The 20,435-nt window shown below is 42.8% G+C and overlaps 1 non-coding gene across 1 annotated transcript; it reads right to left on the bottom strand.

Annotated features, from left to right (window-relative positions):
* Nucleotides 1-1,564: 1,564 nt before the first annotated feature.
* Nucleotides 1,565-1,683, bottom strand: LOC145409710 (5S ribosomal RNA). Its single transcript, XR_013899157.1, has one exon. It is a non-coding gene; the product is annotated as a 5S ribosomal RNA (ribosomal RNA).
* Nucleotides 1,684-20,435: the final 18,752 nt, after the last annotated feature.

The following is a 20,435-nucleotide window of genomic DNA, read 5'->3' on the forward strand; positions in this document are numbered from 1 at the left end:
GGGTGATGAATGGATGGATACCACCCTCACTACACCATACACAACTAAAGAATTCCCAACTAAACACTCTCTGTAAGCACTCCACCAGTTTTCCAAAGCCATTTGCTCCCAATTCACTGACCCTACGTGGTGAGTGACAAACAGGGAGGTCTTAGACATTGCTGTGGATGTCTGGATCAAATATTTGCAAAGATAAATAGTGCATGTGAGAAAGACTGCACACACTTTATGGCACTGGTGAACCAAGAAAAATTGTATGACAGGATAAACAAGGTGATTGTAGGCAATTATACAAGCTATTGTGCTGCATCAATGGAAAGCTGCTGAATGATGTGTTTTTTTTTTCTATGATGGGGACAAAGCAGGAGTAAACGTACGGTAGTGGTTGTCTGGGTATGTGGTTCAGTATCAGTGCTGGAGTAATGTCACCATGATTGTTCAATATGTGTGTGAAAGAGGTTATCAGTGAGGCTAGGTAGGAAGAGAGGGATGGGACTGATACTGAACAGTGAAGAATGTTAACTTTGATATGATGTGTGCAGAAGATGCTATGTTGTTTGCTGATGGTGAACAGGAACTTTAAAAATTACTTCAGAGATTTATGAATTTCTGTGGGCATAGTGTTTTAAAAGTACAGTATATATTTATAACATGGTAAGGTCACTCACTACTACAAAAAGATGTCACCAAACAGTTCCAACAGAATCACCAAAACTAGTACTTCTAATTTAAAAAGAAAAAGAAAAAAGAAAAAACTACAATATCTAAAACTTTAAAATATACATTTCTGTACATGTTTTGATTTTTTAAATATAAAAAAAGAAAAGAACCAACGGCCAGGAGCCCACAAGGCTGTTCCATAAAAAAAAATAAATAAATAAATAAATAAAAAATAACAAACAGCCAAATTCAAGATCTCTTCATTGCTGTACTTTGGAGCCTTGATTCCTCACAATCTGCTTTGTAAGTTTTTATCATTATAAAAGAGTATCTCTGGTCTACTGCAGCCACTTTTTTAAAAGCTGGGTTCCTCTGAAGCCTTAGACATCAGGAAATAAATATACAGTAATTGAGATCAACATACAAATAAATTATTTATGTGGTCATTTCTGAGAAATTGTACATTTTTTCATATATCATCTGAACTAATGATGTGGCATACAGACAGCAAATTTACATACCAGAAAGACTTTTGACAGCAGTAGAGCAGATGGCATCCTCGGCTGTTGGCTGGTTTAATGACATTTGCTTTTTGCTGAGAATACTGTATATCAAATGTCACTTCCTTTACTGTTTGATGACCAACACCTCTGAAAACATAATTTTACAATTTATCAAATAATGATAATATGATGTATCCAAGTTTAGCAGGTGTATGAAAGAAGAAGGAATATTTAAATTCTAAATATGGTTTACACTGGCAATACTGTGTATGAAATTCCATCCATCCATCCATCCATTGCCAGACGCCATGTATCCCAAATGGGGTGGCCAAGGGCTTAGAGTTAATTGTTTTACAGGGAGGGGCACTAATCCTCCACCAACCCCACTTGACACGTAGGGATGCCAACAGCATCTGGTGTTCCCAGGCGGTCACCCATCCAAGTACTAACCAGACCCAACGTTGCTTAACTTCGCTGATCGGATGGGAAGCGGTGTACTCAATGTGGCATGGCCGTTTGCAAACCACTAAGGGTATTATTTCAGAATAACATCCAACTAATGGACACTGGAATTAATATGTTACTGTACTTGCTATCTATCTATAACCAGAAGCCTTAATCCCATAAGAGGTGATAAGAAATAAGGAAGTGAGCATGGAAGTAAAAAAAAAAAAAAAAAAAAAAGTTCACTGCATGATAGTATGGTACTGTACTGTGATACACTCTAACATATGGAAGCAAAGCTTGAGCCTTGTAGGAAGGACACAAGTCAAGAGCGAGAGTAGCAGAAATGAGTTATTTGAAAGAAGCATGTGGTGGTACATGGAGAGACAGACTGGCAAATGAGGAAGTGAAGAAGCAATGTGGTGTGGGTGTTGATGTGATGGAAAACATTAGGAGAAATAAACGGATGTGGTTTGGAGAAGATGGAGAGTGAAAGACTAATGAGGAGAGTGTATGTGAGTGATGCAGAGGGAGAGACCAAGGATGAGATGAAGGAATGGAATGGAGAGGTATATGAGGGAGGGGGGCATAAGCTGGGAGGAGGGCAGCAAAACGGCAGGGGACAAGGCGACATGAAGCCAATTTGTTTGCCGTCACTCCTTACAGGATAAGGTGTCTGGCTAACAGACAGACCTTGAGTTTCAAATACTGTATACTGTATTTTATCTGTTCACTGCACAACTCTGGTATCTGGACTTGTAAAATATGAGGAAGAACTGTTTTAAGGATAATAACTTATAGCATCCTTGAAGTTTTCAAAATCAGAATGTTCATATTTTTATTCTGGATAATACTATACAAGTAATGTTTTTCACTACTCCTTACTGTCTGTGGCTTGGTGATAGTAGTAGCAGTAGTAGTTGTTCCCAAGCAGTCTGGCCGAACAACCCCGCATCCCTATGGAAGGCCACAGCCGAGACTGGGTTTTCCCACAGAGCTCTCAGGGAGTGTATGTTGTGTTGTTGCTGCAGGCATTTGTGTGCAATGCAGTCTTGATTAAGGTCACTGGTGTAAGTGTGTTGCCCAGTATACTGCTGGATCACAATGGCATCTGCCAAGAGAAATGTCCACCAAATTTCTCAGACACTGGTCTCAAACAACAACAGTAACCCTAAATTAACATTTCTGCAGAAGTACTTAACAAATGATTTCATTATGAGTAAATCTGACACAAAACATTTTAAAGTGCAAACTACAATATATGAGAAATATGAGGACAATCTTGATTAAATATCCTGGTTGGTTATGCATAATTTTGGATGAAAAAAAAGAAAAATGCAGCCTGACTAAACTGTTATGATTGGTGTTTTTAGATTGGCTTCCCGCCCTAAGAATGCCTAGGGTGCAGCTGGGTTCCCTTTCTAGACCAGAGTTTAGACACAATCTGAGAGGAACAGGGCACAAAAACACAGGGCAACAACCTTACAAGTATATTGACAAATTCTCTGATGTGGAACAGGCAGACAATACACACGATATGCTGAACAAAGTTAATACACAGGTTGAGTGATGGATTTCATGTATCACGCAGGATACCAGATAGGCAATGGGCTCTGTCTGAGTAAAGAGGCAATACACAGTTTTTACAGTCCTTATATGTGGGTCTTGCTTCAAAGTTAGAGGGAGAGATATGGGTTCCGCTGTGCACAGGATAGTTCAAGAGTCCCAGAGGTGGCACGGACTCAGTTTCTGAATCTATGACACAGGGATATGCAGTCACTGGATTTTATACTGAACAGATATACACTGCCACAGAGTTATTATGATGACACCAAGTTTTGCCTCTTGTTCTATATAAGGTGAATATTCACTGTCATGGTTGTCCTTTATCACTGCACTGGATTTCACTATCACCCATACACTGCATAGTCTCTGTCTCTCACTTGCTGTCTGTAGGAACTATGTATTCTCAGTCACTGGACGAGCACAGGGGAAGGGGGAAGGCCTGAGGACTCAGAATGAGTGGCCTGGAGTGGGTGGAGTCCCTTCAGGAGTCCCTTCCTCCCACGGCAACGGGACAACTTGCAGGGGCGTCGTCTCTCGTCGAGGGCTCGGGCTGGGCGTGGTAAAGAGCCCCTCACTGTCGAGGCTGGGGACTGGGGTCCGGCCCTCAGAGCTGGAGCCGAACAGGTTCTGGAGGTGCTCCCTCAGGCACCGCTGCCACCAAATGTCATAAAGATTTTGTAGTTACTTGTAGAGAAGTATATTTTAGACTTGTGGTCGAGCGGCTTTTATATCTTGTAGTAGTTTCCCCACCAGATGTCATGTAGTGACGGGAGAGGTAAAGAATAGTATGGGACTATTTTTATTTGTCTTGGAAATATTAAACAGGTATAATAGTATAAGTCCTGGGTAGCTACCTCCCTGTCTCGCTATCTCTCTCTCTCTCTCTGTTCTAAGGCTAATCTCCGTCTCGACCTCTCTCTAGGGTCGCTTGTCTCCTTCTCAACTCTCTTTCCTAACATCTCGTGTAGTAGGGTGTGTGTGTCACGTATGTTCCTCATGGCAACAGAACTTTCTCACGAGAGGACTGCTGACAGCTAACTGCATCATCTCCTTACTGGCCGCTGTCGTCAGCTTTCCTCCGTGTAAGCGTTTAGCGCTGCTCGCTTCTCGCAAACACAACACCTTCTCATCATTTGACTTCCTGCTTCTATCTGTCTCTCTATCTATCTATTTATCTATCTATCTAGTATGATTTGCAATTATAATATGGAGACCTACCACAGGGCGTCGCCTTTGTCAGGAAGGGAAGAGGTCTTGCCCTGGAGTTCTGGGGGCATCCTTGGAGGTCCGTTGGCTGTGGTCTCCTTCTTGTTGTGCCATCGTCAGGGTAGGACTGCGGTGTTGCTCCCGGCAGGGGTCTGTCAGGTGGGGGTCCTCTTCAGGGGCCAACTGGATAGAGAATAGCTCCAGGGATAACACTGGGCCTCTCCACCAGTTCTCTGGGCAGAAGTCCTCCTCCTGGAGGTTGCCTTGGTCTGGATGGACAGGGGCATGGCCTGTGCTCCCGCTGTCAGGCAGGACTGACCACCGGTCACCCTCACATTGCAGAGTCACAGGGGGCGAGGGACTTTGGCATGGCTATCGTTCGTCGTCGAGTTCCCGTGGGTAATAGATGGAGGGCAGCTATGGGCCGTCATCGGGGCCCGACTCCCTGACGGGACCGCAAACGAAACGTGGCAGTGGGCCGTTGCTGGACTGTGGCTATGGGCCATTGCCAAAGTCCTGTATGAAAGGCGACGTGCAGATGAGGAGTGGCTATGGGCCATCTCTTTATTACTAGAGCAGCTATGGGCCATCTCTAGGGTTGTGCAGCTTTGGGCGGTCGCTGGGGTGCTGCTTAGAGCTGGTAGTTCAACTCCACCCTGATCCTGGCGAGGGTTAGCTCGCCCGGAAGGTATGGTAGCGCACTCAGACTGGAGTGGTCACAGCGGGTGCATTCTGGGGAATAGGGGCGCGCAGGCCAGGGGGACTTATGTCCTTACTGAATGGACATGGCAAGCACACCATCTACCCCTTCGTAGTCTCCTTCTGGGGGTGTAGTGGCGCCCTGTGTTGCCACAGCTGGTATTTCACAAATGGCTAAAAATCTAATTCATCAGCCTGGAAAACAAATTACATTTTTAAACACAGTATGATAATGAATCAACAGGACTCTTTTGTTGTGTGCTGGCCTTTTATTTTTTTATATATATATTTATTTATTTTTTTTTTACCTACACAACAGCACAATGTTAAGCTCCATCCACACTAGGGTCGTGCCGCATGATCTCTTCCGCCCAACTCATGTTGCTGATGCAGGTGATGTCCACACTAGGACAGTGCAATGGGCAGCAAATACCAGTTACTACTGAGCTGCAGGAGGATGATGATGGATAACAACAGCACAGCAGGTCATGAGACTGTGATAAGCACTGTGTCACTATGTTGTGCCAAAGAGAAAAGGAATAGGAAAAAGAAGTCGTGGTGCAAGAATGGATGTCTCGACATTGTTTTAAATTTGCACTTCTTAAGTTCTTTCCTTGTACGGCTTGTTTTTCATCTGCCAGATACATGGATGCATCTTCAGCAGTTCTGCAAAATGTTGGGTGTTGCCCCTTGACCATTCAATACCAGTACCGTACTGTACATTCTTCTGACACTGCCTCGTACTGCAGATAAAAAAAGGCCATAACAGAAGCCAGACAGCTACTGTGAGGGCATCGTGGCAAGTGCTGTCACCATGAAATGTCCCTTGGCCAGATATACCAGAAGCATGTGGCACAGACCCACCGCGGCAACAAAACCTGAGTTGGGCAACATGACGTGCAACAGAGCATGACCTCTAGTGAGGGCGGGACTTTAGTCTACACAGCAGATCCACTATGGCTGCTGGTGCTGTGTTGAAACAACTCACATTTTAGCATTGTGCACAGTGGCTACTGTATATGGTACACAAGTGTACCAGTTCCCCACCTAACCTAACCAACCAAGTTCACCACCACAGGACAGTTCATCTGATCCACTGTGGTTGCTGGTGTGGTGATTGGGTAATTACGTATTGGAGTAGCTAATTATTGTACACAAGATTGTCAATCTTCATGTTTTCCACATCCCCTGTCTTTTACCATGTAGTGTTATTATCATCACTTTGGGTAGGGGTTAAAAGAAATAATAATCATAATACTTTGCCACAAGGTCACTGCCTTTCCATATTTCCTATTAAAACTAGTCTTTCAGAGGTTACATGTTATGCTTCCTAAATTACCAAAGTTTCAGAGAATTCTTTTAAATGATATCTGTGAAATACATAAAGACTGGTTTAGGCTATATAACATCACACATTCTGTCACCTCAACGAAGGTACCAGCAAGCACTAATCTTGCTGCCAAATATATTCCTTACTTTTGGCATACTTTGAAATTTCCAGCTGATATGTTAGGTTTGGACAATTTCAGTTATGTCAGGAATGGTTAGGTATTGGTTAGGTTATGACAGTATTGGATTGGTTGTTTCAATAAATTAGGTTATGAAAGAGTAGATTAGGGTTATTGAGGCTCATACTTGGGATTTGGCCTGACAGATATTTCCGGGGTCTCTAGGTTAGGTTAAGTGGAAATCCTAGGTGGTTAAAGTCAGGGGTGTGTGGGGGTGAAGCCCCCAGTTAGGTTACTCTAGGTAAGGATGCGTTAGGTTAGGCTGGATTAATAGACTTCCTACAGATTTGAATGTCTGGTGCACTAACACATCTCGTTGACAAGATACTAATCATTGCACCATCAGTAATCAGGCTGCCACAGGCAAACTGGTGGCTTCATTAAATAACCCAAAAGAGGTGTAGTCTCTCGATTATCCGGATGGCCATTACCCGGACAATCCATTAAGCAGATGCTGTGACCTGGCTGTTTGAAACCATTATTTGTAGTGGTATATTTTTTCATAATATCTGGACAAAAACTTGCGTCTGGGAAGAAATTATGGTCACGCAAATAATTTCCACCCAGACGGGCGGGAATAGCCCGCTGGCGCCACCATGTCTGGCTGGTTAGTTCACCCAGCGTCCTTTAGAGCCCCCCCCCCCCTCGCTCAGTCTCAGTTAATGCATGGCGGTTGTTTAGTAAACATTTCCTTATTTCCTCTCAAACAGTTATTATGGCAGTGCATGTGGTTGCTTTTGTGGTTGTTTCCTACCTGCTTTAGGTCTTGCTATGCCTTGCATGCCTCTTCCTAGGGTGTGTTATGATGGCCCCTTCACCAGGGGTTATCATAACACATAGATATTCAAATACAATTAGTGACTCTGGAGAAGCGGGAGATCCTGGGTAATACTGATGCATGAAAGTTGAATTGTGAGTGCTGCCACTGATTTATTCTAGCTTACTATATTGTACCATGATTTTATTCTATATTACCATGATTTTATTCCATTTTACCATTTTGTGTGCCCACTGCATTTTTCTTGTGTAGCCATATTTTTCATGTTTTCATGTCACTGCGGGGTATGGCCCTGCAGTGGTGAAGTGGTTGATGGGTCTTCTTGACAATGGTAATTGCTCGGCTGTTGTTTATAGGTCTACCTGACCAGACAGAGTTGTGTTAAACAACAAGAACAAATGATGTACGATGTACCGTTGTGGCCTTTAACACTGACTTTCAAAAGGTTATGTACAAAGAGGGGCCAGGGGAGAAGTCCATTATCTGGACGGAGCCATTACCCAGACATGCCTTTAGCTCTATTACATCAGATAATCAAGGGATTACTGTACTGTATTTTTCCTCTACACTTTTTGCTGTCTAAAATAATTAGATAGCTATTTTTGTTGCATTAATAAAATTACTTTCCTAAAGATCATGAGATTGTAAGAAGACAGTTGCAATTGCTCCACCTAGTTTTCACCAAAAAAAAATTAAAGGAAACTAAATGAGAGTCTGTCCATTTAAAAAAAAAGTTATACAGAGAAATGCAACAACACAGCAAGAAATAATTGTAAATAAATACAGCAAAGTGTATTTTTCCCCCTTTAGAGCAGAGAGGCCTGAGGCTGGGCAGGTGTAGTGCAGAACACTTAAGGACAGGAGGCTGACCTATGCCCCTGGTAGTGTGTACAAGTCAGAAATACCTGTGGGACTCCAACCACAGTGCACAGCCACAGGCCACTGTCCACTGTGACCCACACCACCATTAAAAAGGTAACAAAAGTGGTAACAAAGTAACAAATAACTCAGCACAGAAAGTATACTCCCTCTGGCTACCTCTGGAACTTGAACCACAGCACATTTTGAACCGAGGGCTCTACCTCCACGCCACCATTAAAAAAAGTAACAAAGTGGGTAAAAAAGTGAATAACAAGTATCATCAAAGTAAATGTTCCTCCAATAAGACACAGTAAACTGAGAGTAACAAATAACATCAGAGAGTAATGTCTGTCCATAGAGAAAATTCTCAGCACTAAGCAAAAAGACAAAACAAAATGTAGATTCCATTAAAGTAAAACAAAAACTTATAATATGAATCAAATCACACCAGGTGTGGGGGTGGGGCCTGCCGCTGTGTGGGGTGGTGGTAAATCACACCAGGTGTGGGGGTGGGGCCTGCCGCTGTGTGGGGTGGTGGTAGCGGTGGTTCAGGTACAGTGCCGAGACACTGACCAACAGTTTGACCACAAACCACGCCACCACCCCCACCCAAGCACCATTCCACACCTCCCACACCTCTATCACCCCAACTATGGCCTCCAGGGGGTGAAGCAGCTAGGCACAATAGATGGCACTCAGTGCCAGCTGCCAACTCAGCATACTGACACCCAGCATTACACTCAGCACCAACAGGACAACCTGAAACACGTCATTTTTGACAAACCAAAAGCCAACCCAAGTAGTGAGGAACCAACAGCGATAAACAATAAGCCAAGTTAGACCCGCGTTGAGCTCATACCGCAATTGTGAAGAAATTACCATCCCGGTCAATTCAGACAACATTAGCCTACCGGGATAGTGACTATATTCTTCTCCTAATGACTTTTTTTTTTTTTTTAATAACAGAACAGAGGAAGGAAAAACAAATGGGGGAAAAAAAAATAATCCATACACCAGATTACTGGTGTCCTCTATTCATAAAATATCTGTAACAGTTAGACTTGAACAGTTGTGGATTGAAATTTGGAGGAAAACAACTCTGGGGAAGCGAGTTCCTGAAAGATGCAGTTCGGGGAATGAAAGAATTCTGATAGGCAGAAGTTCTGCAATATGGTTGAGTGACATTCCAGTCATGAGCGCTACCAGATGCCCGTGTAGCACGAGGGAAGGCATGGAGAGGTGGCACCATGGACGCAACTTCGTCTGAGCATTTGCCAAAAAAATATCTGTAAAATAATGCAAGGGAGGCAACATTCCTTCTTACTTGCAGGGGAGGTAGTTTATATGTAATGGCAGGGTTGTTAATGATTCTAACAGCTTTATTCTGAATTTTGTCTAGTTGTCTTAATGCAACCTATCCACAACCATTCCACAAGGGTGAGCAATATTCAAGCTGAGAGCGCACATGACTCTTATAAATTACAGTACAGCTAACTGCTCATCGGTGAAGAAGTTACGGACTCTGTACAATAATCCAAGTTTCTTTGAGGCGGCCTGAGCAAGTGATCTGACATGAGAGGTCCAGCTGAGGGCACTGTTAAGTGAGACACCAAGAATTTCAATACTTTTGGAGATGGGAATATTAGTAGCACTGAAGGTAATGTACGAATCTGGCAATATCTGTCTATTAGTAAACTGTATACATTTAGTTTTACTAGCATTAAAAGAGACAAGGTTGTTTTGTCCCCATTCACTGACTGTAGCTAGATCTTGATTTATGGAGATGGCTGTACTGAGTTGAGAGGTAGAGATATTAGACTTTGTAAATGGATGTCTGAGTGTGAATGAACTATGTAGTGTTGAGTCATCTGCATATGAGTGAACGGGATTGTGAGTGACAGATAAGAGATCATTAATATGAACCAGAAATAGGGTTGGTGCCAGAACTGATCCCTGCGGCACGCCGGCGTTAATTGAGTGGAAATTCGAATATACATCATCTACTTTTACTCTTATTTTCCTGTCAGTAAGATAAGAAGAAATCAAAGGAACAAAAGACGTTAGTCCATAGCAAGGGAGTTTGGACAGCAGGGAACGGTGCCATACTCTGTCGAAAGCTTTAGAGATATCAAGAGCTACTGCATGAGTTTCTCCAAAAGATCAATTGACTGATGGATGGTATGAGTTAAGAGATTGAGTATGTCAATGGTGGATCTTTCGTGGCGAAAACCGTATTGTCTATCACTAATTAAGTTGTTGGATTCAAGATGTTTAACAATATGCTTATTAATTAAAGTTTCAAATACCTTACCAAGAGAAGATGTGACAGCTATTGGTCTGTAATTGGAGGGGTCAGACGAACTTCCTTTCTTCGGAACTGGGTGGATATTGGCTTCTTTCCATGAATTTGGGGATAAAGAAGTACGTATGCACAGTCTGAATAATTTGGCTAGGACAGAGGCAAGTTCAGGGGAACACTTTTTCAAAATAATTGGCGGAATTCCATCTGGGCCTGGAGCTTTGTTGGTAGGTAAATTGTCTAGGATGGATTTTACGAATCTTGTCTGTATTTTAAGTGGGGCAATTTCGGGAGAATCAAGTTCCAGTACTGAGACATTCTGGCTGGTATCATCTATGGTAGAGTTTCTTGCAAAGGTACTAGCAAAGATATCTGCTTTCCCACGTGGGTCATTTATAATATTGCCATCTGAAGATTTTAGTGGGGGAATGGAAGATGACTTGTTAAAGTTATTATTGAAAGAATTAAGAGTTGACCAGAATATTCTATTGTCATTAGGGTTGTTAAGTAGTGTTGATGCTTGCTTTTGAAGAAAGTTTGATTTAGATAGATTTAATACAGCTTTTGCATGATTTCTAGCAATTTTAAATTGGGAGAGTGATTCAGATGTTTTTGATTTTAAGTAAGAGTTATATGCTAATGACTTTTGGGCTGTTGCTCTGGCATAATTGCCATCAAACCATTTTGGAGAGTTTGATCTTTTAGTGAATTGTTGACTTGGTATGAATAAATCCATACCAGCTAGTTTTAAGTCGCAAATGTGGGAGTGGGTAGAATTGGGATCACTAGAGAAGAAAGACTGCCATGGAACATCAGCAAGATAATTTCTAAATCCATCCCAGTCTCCTCTGTCAAAGTGCCATCAGGTTACCCTGACACGTTCGGAATGGGGAGGTGTAGGAGGGTTAACTAATGAGGCTTTGATGAGATTGTGGTCAGAGGATCCAAGTGGTGACAGTACCTCTATCCTGTACTGATCTGGATTATTTGTCAAGAATAAATCCAAGAGATGGGCATTATGGTCAGGATTATCAGGTATTCTGGTTGGTTGCTTTACCAACTGGGTGAGATTAAACGATTCCGCAAACAGCTCGCATTCTAGACCAGCGTCGTCAGTCCGGGCAGAATGCAATAACCATTCAACACTGTGTATGTTAAAATCACCCAAAATGGTAATTTCATTGCCAAGGGCATGGTCAAGGTTACTCAACTGAGTGGATATGGAATCAAATACACTGGGTTCCGAAGAAGCATTGGGGGAACGATAAACTATCTATCTATAGCCCGACGCCCTAATCCCGCAAAGGGTGGCCGCAGACAAAACGCCTCCAAGTCACTCTGTCACCCACCATTTGACTACCCTCCCCCCAACTCACCCCCCCCTCATATACCTCTCAACTCCATCCCTCCACCTCATCCTCGGTCTACCCCTCCCTCTCCCTCCCTCCACCTCACCTACATACACCCTCTTAGTCAGTCTTTCATTCTCCATTCTCTCCACATGTCCAAACCACCTCAGTGTATTTCTCCTAATCTTCTCAACCACATCCACATCTACCCCACAACGTTCCTTCACTTCTTCATTCGTCAACCTGTCCCTCCACGTCACACCACATGCTCCTCTCAAGTAACTCATTTCCACTGCTCTCACTCTTGACTTGTTCCCCTCTTGCAAGGTCCACGCCTCGCTTCCATACGTCAGGGTAGGGATCACAATGCCATCATGCAGTGACTTCTTAACTTCCATACTCACCTCCCTATTTCTCATCACTGCTTTCAGCGAACCAACAACCTTCCTTCCCTGCTGTACCCTTTCACGTACTTCATCCCCCACAAAGTTCCATCCTTACTCATCACACTACCCAAGTACTTGAATGCACTCACATTCTCCATATCCTCACCATCCAACCTCACTGCACACTCTGTGACTTCATTCCTCTCAAACACCGTAACTTTACTTTTATTTACATTAACTTTCAGTTTCCTCCTCCTACACAGATATATTTGGTAATGTTTAGGCAATTTACTTTATATAATGAGTAATCAAAACTGGATGAAGTGAAGTTTAAAATAGTATCAACTGCATATTGGGATTTGATATAACAACAGGTGCCGCCCTTGTTTCGAAAAATAGGAGAAATGGAGTTCCCCCGAGCTAAGCCCTGTATTGGAGTATATAGCCCCGCTAGGGTTACAGGAGGGAGCTACCCCTCCCGGCACGGCAGCCCGGGCGAGGCTCAAACTTGCAATCCCCCGATCACAAGTCCAGCGCGCTACCACTGTGCTACCGCGCCCCCCCCCCCTTGTTTCGAAAGTTTGTAAGGAGATGGTAACCGGGAAAACAAAATGGAGATATATCGGTAGAGGGTGAGATTTGTGGTTCTGTGAGGAAAAGGGCCAAAGGGGATATGGACTGAAGGAAAAAATGAACTGAGTTTAAATTTGTGGTAAGGCCGCGGATGTTGGTAAAGAATAAGGCCACACCGTCACCTCTTCGCCGACGAGCATTCCCGGAAATAGCAACAGTCGCTGCCGGCACAGTCGCTTGATGGCGACCAGGAGGACCCTGTGCCTCCAGCCCTACCCTGACGGTGGTGGCAATCCGAGGTACCACCTCATCTGATTGTAAGATTGCAGCGGCCATTACTAAAGATGTGAACAGAAGGTGTGATATGTTGTGTGCATGTAGTGTGGTGTAGAGAGTTGAAGGTAGAGGTATTATGAGAGCATGCTGGCCTACTCTGTGTGTAAATGAATGCACTGAAAATGTTCAGAAAAGGGAGATGGTCAGGATCGAGTCCTGAGGGCTGGTGAAACGGGATCTCCAGCTCTCCCTATCACCAGCTTGCCACTGCCCAGTTAAGCCTTGATGGCTCAATATTATGTCGCAAAATTGTTTAGAGGAACACCATTCTCAACAAGTTTGTCAACAATATCAGAAATATCCTTACGGAAATAGGGAACACATGTTTTGACAAAAATGGTGAAACCTAAATCAGTAAGTGACACAATTACGAAGCAACAAGTTATGAGTACGAACAATATCTTTTTGAGGAGGGGCCGAATCCCGTTAGTGTTGACGGGGATAGTGGTGGGGCGGTAGACCCCGTTGTCCATGTGTACAACTGTGTGCCACATTTTGGGAGGAGCTAACTCATTCACCGTCTCCCTGACATGCAAGGTAAAGGTTGCTCCCGGATTCCCGGTGTCAGCATAAGTCACTCCGTGCATACGACACAAGTACTGGGAAAAAGGGGTATTATTGTTAAATATTACCGAAACGTAACATAACTATAAATAATTTTAAAATTGGTAAAACTAGCATCAATCTGAAAACTTGAAAATAATGATTCCCGGTCGGTGCATTGTAACCCCATTGCACCAGAGCAAATAACATTCAAATGCAAAACTCACCGCAACCGGGATGATAATAGCGGTAATTCACGTTTTATACAACTAAGGTACTGTATATATAATAAGTCTGAAAGTTAAACGCTGCCAAAAGAAATACATCCGTATAACGATTAGCCATATTTTTCGTTAGGGCCTTAGATATTCAAATCCAATTAGCGACAATGTAGCGACCAGCTACATATTTTTCCACAGGTGTAGCGAATAATTAGCGATATTCCATACTATTATTCTAGATGGTGTAACCCTTGAATGCGGTGAGGTCGATTTTAGTTTATTCCAGTCATCCTGACGATTTTATTCGACTCAGGAAAAACTCTTGCAACTGTAAAGATCAGTTATATCCTTAAACCCCTTCATTGCTCAATACAAGCGCTCATTGGTCTATCTATCTCTCCAGCTATAGCCCGACGCCCTAATCCCGCAAAGGGTGGCCGCAGACAAAACGCCTCCAGGTCGCTCTGTCACCCACCATTTGACTACCCTCCCCCCAACTCACCCCCCCTCCCTCATGTACCTCTCAACTCCATCCCTCCACCTCATCCTTGGTCTACCCCTCCCTCTCCCTCCCTCCACCTCATCTACATACAATTACACCCTTTTAGTCAGTCTTTCGTTCTTCATTTTCTCCAGATGTCCAAACCACCTCAGTGTATTTCTCCTAATCTTCTCAACCACATCCACATCCACCTCACAACATTCCTTCACTTCTTCATTCGTCTACCTATCCCTCCATGTCACTCCAGATGCTCCTCTCAAGTAAGTCATTTCCACTGCTCTTACTCTTGACTTGTTCCCCTCTTGCAAGGTCCATGCCTCGCTTCCATACGTCAGGGTAGGGATCACAATACTATCATGTAGTGACTTCTTAACTTCCATACTCACCTCCCTATTTCTCATCACTACTTTCAGTGAACCAACAACCTTCCTTCCCTGCTGTACCCTTTCACGCACTTCATCCCCCAGTTCCATCCTTACTCATCACACTACCCAAGTACTTGAATGCACTCACACTCTCCATATCCTCACCATTCAACCTCACTGTACATTTTGTGGCTTCATTCCTCTCAAACACCATAACTTTACTTTTGTTTATATTAACTTTCAGCTTCCTCCTCCTACACACTGTCCCAAATTCATTCACCAAACCTTGCAGCTCCCATTCATCTTCACTCAACAATACTGTATCATCAGCAAACAGCAACACCGGAATCTTCAAAATCTCACCCTTATTCATTAGAGCCACCCCCGCATCCACTGCCCTACCCTGCACCTCCTTTACAACCCCATCCATGTATATATTAAACAGCCATGGAGACATCACACAACCCTTTTCAGTCCCACATTGAGATAAAAGAACTCACTCAGCTCACCATCCACTCGTACCGTAGCCCTAGCTCCTTCGTACTCTACATACTCTTCACAGCATTCAACAATATCCCCTCCACTCCATATATTCTTAGTACCTTGCACATACCTTGCCTATCTATTCTGTCATAAGCTTTCTCCAGGTCCATGAAGGCAGCATACACTTTCTTTCCCTTCTCTAGATACTTCCCCACTAAACATCTTAGAACAAATCTCTGATCTACACACCCTTTTCCCTTCCTAAATCCCCCTTGTTCTTCTCCAACTAGCTCCTCTGTCATATGCCTAAACCTATCAATGAGTATTCTACCATATATTTTACCAGTCACACTAAGAAGGCAAATACCGCTATGGTTACCACATACTTCTCTCTCCCCTTTTCCTTTATATAAAGTAATAATTGTACCTGATTTCCGGTCTCTGGAACCCTTCCCTCTTCCCAAGCCAATCTACACAACTTCCATATCCACTCCACAACAATCTCACCCCCATACCTCATCATTTCACCACACACTCCATCAATCCCTGGGGCCTTTCCCAACTTGATCTTCTTCACTGCTTCCACTACTTCCGTCCTACTGATCTCTTCCTCCCTCCTCTCATCTCTTGTTCTCCCAGCCATTCCCCAACCACTTGTACTCGCACTGCTGTCACGCTCTACATTCAACAAATCCTCAAAGTGCTCCTTCCATCTCCTCAATTTCTCTCTCTTCTCCACCAACAATCTACAGCATTATTCCTATCTTTCACTCCCCTACTATTTCCCCTTTCAAACTGCCTTACTTTCTTTACCTCCTTCCAAAACAATTTTTTACTCTCCCTCCATTTCACACTCAGATTCCTCCCAAACTCTTCATCCACTTTCTTCTTACTCTCCTTCACCAGTCTCTTAACCTCCCTTCTCCTACTCACATATAGCTCTCTCTTCTCTCTCTCATCTTCTCCCCTACCTCTACTCGCTAACCATTCACTATATGCCTTCTTCTTTTGTTCCACAGCTCGTTTCACCTCATCATTCCACCATGCTGTCCCTTGCACACCCTTGCATCTCCTCCTCACTCCACAAACCGCCTCACACGCTGCGCCTATCTCTTCCGTAAATATCTTACATACGTCTTCCACCCCTTCCATCTGCTCTAGCTCATACCTTCCCAATATTTCTTCCACTATGCTCTTATACTCTGCCAGTTTCTCACTATCTTGCAAATTCTCCACTCTTCTCACAGGAGCTGTTTCCTCCTGTCTTCCCCTTCGTCTCCTCAACCATTTTCTTTGCAGCTTTACCTTGGCCATCACTAAGTGATGGTCCGAGACTCCATTCCCCCACCCTCTCCACACTCTTGCATCCAACACTTGTCTTCTCATTCGCTCATCCACACACACGTAGTCTATCATTGCCTATCATTGCCTTTCGTTCAATAAGTTCACCATCCATCCTCCTCATTACTCTCCATGTATACCGCGCGGTGGATCATCTCATGTCGAAAGTAGGTGTTGGCTACTGCCAACCCCTTACCAGCACAGATGTCCACCAAAGCACTACCATTCCCATCTACGTCAGCTGGCACACCCCACTGACCAACCACTCCATCCACTCGTACATCTGGTAGCAGCAAGAATAAACTAAAAAAGGATGTCACAGGATGGCACAGTACTGGCGCTTTTACAATCTCTTGCATGTTGATTAAGGAAACTACGTTGATACTACAAAGGCATAAACAACATACAAGAGAAGAGTAGATGTAGTAAGCATAATAAATCGCTAAGGAAGAGGTGCTAGAGAGCCAACTTAACCAACGAGGATATGGGTGTTGATAGCCTTGGTGGGGCCGCCTGTGTTGTATTTGGCGAGGTATAAGTGCCAGTGACCTCTATCCCACAGGCGTTATGAAGTACAGTACATGTTTGCGTGCAACCTTTGGACTGTCAGTAGATGGAACTTTTGAAGCCTTCAGTAATGAGTTATAGTCGGTCTGTTTTCACCTTACTAATAATTAACTTTTTTTTTTTTTTTCGGTTAATGGTTAAGCGCAGATTGGAGGGGTGGCTTGTCCACTAACAAAGGAGACTCGTTCCTATATCACAACTAAGGGTCACCGAATTTTATTCAGATAAAAACAATTCCATGTAAAACCAACCCATTTCACTTGATATTCTGTTAAATGTTATACTTTTGTGCTTCTTGTTTAACTTTCTGAATTCTCCCATCTCATATTGTTGTTGTTGTTGCTGCTGCTGCTCCAGGTTCATCTGGATGTGAACCAAGTGGACTGCAGGCTGAATTCGACCTGCTGCGGTCCACCATTGTCCTCTCGGGGGATAGGCAGTTGAAAGACGCTTGTATAACCCGGCAACAGAGTTGCCTGGTAACATTTGTGTCACCACGTGAAGGCGTCTCAATCCAGCACCCCATCCCATGTAACTGCGGCAAACAGGATTAGCATGATGAGTCCCACTGCTGCCTTCAGTACATTTGTTACTTTGGTAGCCTGCTGGATCCTTTGCCCCACTTATACCTACACACCATCCATCCATGTTATTGCCTGCTTGATCCTTTGCCCCACTTATACCTACACACCATCCATCCATGTTATTGCCTGCTGGATCCTTTGCCCCACTTATACCTACACACCATCCATCCATGTTATTGCCTGCTGGATTCTTTGCCCCACTTATACCTACACACCATCCATCCATGTTATTGCCTGCTGGATCCTTTGCCCCACTTATACCTACACACCATCCATCCATGTTATTGCCTGCTGGATCCTTTGCCCCACTTATACCTACACACCATCCATCCATGTTATTGCCTGCTGGATCCTTTGTCCCACTTATACCTACACACCATCCATCCATGTTGAAGCCCCATCATCATCATCATGTTTATTATCATTATCCACATCATCATTGCTATCAATATCATCATCACAACCATCATCACAATCGTAATCATTGTCATCATAATCATCACCACCTCCATCATTATCAGAATCATTATCACCATCTTTAGCATCATTATCTACATTATCATCATTACCAATATCATCATCCCCACCAAAATCTTAACCATCGAAATCATTGTGACCATAATCATTATCACCACCACCATCATTATCACTATCAAAATCATTATCACCATCTTTATCATCATTGTCTACATCATCATCACTACCAATATCATCATCACCACCATCATCTTTACAATCGTAATCAGTCACCATAATCATTATCATCAACAACATCATCACTGTCAAAATCATCACCATCTTTATCATTATCTATTTCATTATAACTATCAATATCATCACCACCACCATCATCACAATCGTAATCATCATCATCACCATCATATCCTCGTTTGTTCATTTCAGGAAAACAAATCACAGTTATGACAGGGTGTTGGCAAAGTGTTTGGACCCATGCCATATAAAAGGCTGTAGTGTATTTGACGTTGTTCTTATCAGGATTACAAAACACAGTTATGACAGGCAGTTTTGTAGATCTGGACCCATGCCATATAAAAGGCTGTAGTGTATTTGACGTTGTTCTTATCAGGATTACAAAACACAGTTATGACAGGCAGTTTTGTAGATCTGGACCCATGCCATATAAAAGGCTGTAGTGTATTTGACGTTGTTCTTTTCAGGATTACAAAACACAGTTATGACAGGCAGTTTTGTCTTTTCAAAGAAGACTGAGATGCATAACTTTTCAGAGAGACTTATCCAACCTCCTTGGAAAATATCATGCATAGTTATGACACCTGACCTACCACAATACTAACCTATGGTTCTGTGGCTCCATATCTTTTCCATTGCACCTTTTCGTGACTTGCACCACAGTCAGTCAGTGCTAATCTCTTCTTACAGGTCCACACGGAAGATTGTCAGATGGCAATTTTACGTCAAGTACACAGAGTTTAGCATCGTCACTGCTGTACTTTCCTCTAACTTCTCCTAAAGGCCTTACTTTGATCATCTGGACTGGTGATAAAAGTAAACAGCAGATTCTGTAGCTACTAAAGATGCTTTTAAAAACAAAATCAAACAATTTATGGATGCTGTGAGCTCTCTCCTGCTACAATTAGGGTGAGGTGGGGGTCAACCGTACTATTAGTGGCAAAATATTCGCCATTCAGAACAAGGTTTTATTATAAAATGTAAATACCAAAAGAAACTTCAGGAAAGGGACTACCTGTATCTTTGGGATGGTTATCATTTCTTCGGGAAAAAAAAAAAAAATTGACGTAAACGTGTATTTTCAAAAAGATAGCCAAGTGTATAGATAGTGGGGGTGATGCCTACATCCTATTTGACAACACTTTAATGTGTTACCAAAGTAAATCTAAGTTTATATATGAAGTTGGCAATGTAAGAATTCAGAGCAGAGACATTTATCTACTCCATGACTTTCATATTGCCTTACAAGCAACACAAAAATTTAATATTCCATTATTAAATGTTTAACCTGGCTGAATACTGAAATGTGGTGCTAAATTATTGTAAAAGTAAAGGACATATGCTGTCCCAGTACAAAAATGTTGGCCACATGTTACAGAAATATATATGCCATAAATGAAGAAAAACAGGCCAGGTTAAGACGTAGGACTGTTATTATTTAAAAAAGATATATGCTATAACACTACATAAATAAAGGTGAAGGTACACACTGCACTCTTTAATCTACCTCGGGTGTTATGCCAGCATGTTAACCTGATGTTACAAGTCTACTTCACATTGTACTGAGTTAGAGCCACATTATATTTGTCTGGCAAGCCTCTGAGTTACCTCCTTGCCATCCCTATTTACAAACAAGGCACCTTGACAAATCTGTGAAAGACATTTTACATTTCTTCACACACACACACACACACACACACACACACGTTTTTATTGATATTTTGCAATCTGTGGGGGTGGACCATACAAAAATGAATTGGCACTGCACGCCCTACAAATATCGATAAAAATAAAATGACATACTATTTTTATTGGGCTGTAAGCCAAACAGTTCAATTTGTAAGACTCAAATGCATATGTCAATTTAACAAAATTAATACCTACAACATCTATAACAAAACCGTACCGTATAACCGAAAATCATACTGCACCAAACACATGTATATCACG

Source organism: Coenobita brevimanus, chromosome 82 (assembly GCF_032717465.1).
Source record: "Coenobita brevimanus isolate Jiangsu-jjx chromosome 82, ASM3271746v2, whole genome shotgun sequence".
Lineage (NCBI taxonomy): Eukaryota > Metazoa > Arthropoda > Malacostraca > Decapoda > Coenobitidae > Coenobita > Coenobita brevimanus.